We start from the raw sequence: 2063 nt of genomic DNA on the forward strand, positions 1-2063 counted from the left end.
GAGCATTTGGCTTTTTTTTATGTAAATGAAAATCAAACACCATCTCTCAGGAAGAAACATCACTTGTACCATGAAGAGAAATTACATGTTCATCTAAAAAAAACAAAAAAACAATTTACCTTGTTTTGACACAATTGGCTTTTGTATTTTTCTACTTACACTTCATACAGATTTTACACTAATCTCATCTTGAGTAATGGCTGTAAAATGGGTAACAATTAAAGCCTTTTGTGTGACCAGAACACACTCCGTTACACTCAATAGACCGTATCAGTATAGCCCATTGTACTGAGGTTATCTTGTCCTGACTGGCAGCAGCTGAATCCTCTGATGGACTACTTAACGTTTACACATTTAAAGCATTTCCCTACGTATGGAAATGAGTGTCAATTTTTGCTCGTCTGAAAGGAAGGAAAGGTCGAGTGAAAAATGCTATGAAGGGTCAGGAGTTCATGCACTGTTAACCTTTGTTTAAACATGGAGATTGAACCGTTTCATTTGTGAAGAAACTCATTTACTTGACAGTTTTTAAGTCACAGCACTGCACACATCTGCTTTGTATCACACCATCTTGATACCTGGAACCTTTGACCATCACATTTAGTTGCTGGCATTAGAAGAGTTGAACACACAGGGAGGCAGACACTTGATGAAGGTCTGATGTCAGAGCATCTGAAATGAATTCAACGCGATGTGAGTGCATCAGCTCGTATACGGTCTGGGGCAAGAGCGTCACAGATATATAATGAACTCAACCACAATGATGTCTTAAGTGTCCTTTCAATGTCATATTATTTGAGCACAGCTTAGGTTTTCCTGCTAATGGCTACCCTCATGATCTTTCTATTCATTAAAATGAATGAGTATAATATTAAATAAACCCCTGCCTTTAAAATGACCACACACTGGAATCACTTTGACAAAAAGTCACAACAAAAATTGAGCTTTTTTTTTTTTTTTTTTTCAAGCGGTGGAAACAACTGCAGAGCTGGATTCAGTCAAATTAGATTTAGCCTGGTGTACATTAACAACTCATTTGATGTTACAAATTTACAGACGTTTGAAATCTTACCACAACACGTCTTATCGTGGAGCATGATTGCGATGGCTTGGTGTCACCACAGGGGGCGTGGTCTGTTTAGACATGGAGGCTAGTCAAGATTATGCACATGGTCATTTCACTGCAAACAAATCTCAAACAAGGCCCTCAATATTTGAATAACGTTACGACCTGACTTTAAGATGATAATGAAGTCACCGAGCCACTTAATACGGTATAATTGTTGGCTGCTTGCAAATTAATTAGGATTTAATGGGTCTGTCTGGCTTTATTGCATGCAAATTGGATTAAGTGCCTCGTTTACTGAGCACTTTTATTGTGTTAGAGGTTTATTTTAAAGTTGATGTATACATCACAGCCACTAGTTTGCATTATAGACTGAATAGTGGACCAGCAGATATCGCCTGATTTTAGGATTCATTAGCCAAGTCAAAACAAACATCAACAGGTCAAGTATATACATAAATACATTTGAAATTGAAAATATAAAAGAAAACAGATAATTATTCACTTGAGCAAATATGCAAATAAAAGATGAGTAAACTGTTATCGTTCAATCAGCAGAAAAACAAGGAGCCGTGGTTCCCCAACATCCGCCATTCAGAGCTGAGCCTGCCCACGGCCTCTGTGTGTAATCCTATTAAATCAGTTAGGTACAACAGCAACAAAAGCAATCATTGATGTAATCATGAGACCGGTGCAGGTCTCAGATTAGACCATTGATGTCATGTCAGGCAAACAGTTGAGCAGCGCCTTTTCTTTCCTTGTTATTTAAAAAAAAACAACAACGCATCGTTGAGACAAAGCGACATCAGTCCAGAAGTGCAGAGACGCTGCAGGAGCGGTGCCCGATGTGAAGCGACAGAGGAGCAGAGTCAACCCACTCAGAGGATTAGTGTACACATGTCCCGGCAGCAGCAACACTGTCCGACTTGGTAAAGCTCCTCAGCTTGTCTCTGGTGGAGGTTTGGTGCTGGTGGGTGGGTCAGTTACAGATCGCTCG

Source organism: Seriola lalandi, unplaced genomic scaffold, assembly GCF_002814215.2.
Source record: "Seriola lalandi dorsalis isolate HSWRI2012SDOR001 ecotype SW California unplaced genomic scaffold, Sedor1 jcf7180002054901, whole genome shotgun sequence".
In the NCBI taxonomy this organism is placed as follows: domain Eukaryota; kingdom Metazoa; phylum Chordata; class Actinopteri; order Carangiformes; family Carangidae; genus Seriola; species Seriola lalandi.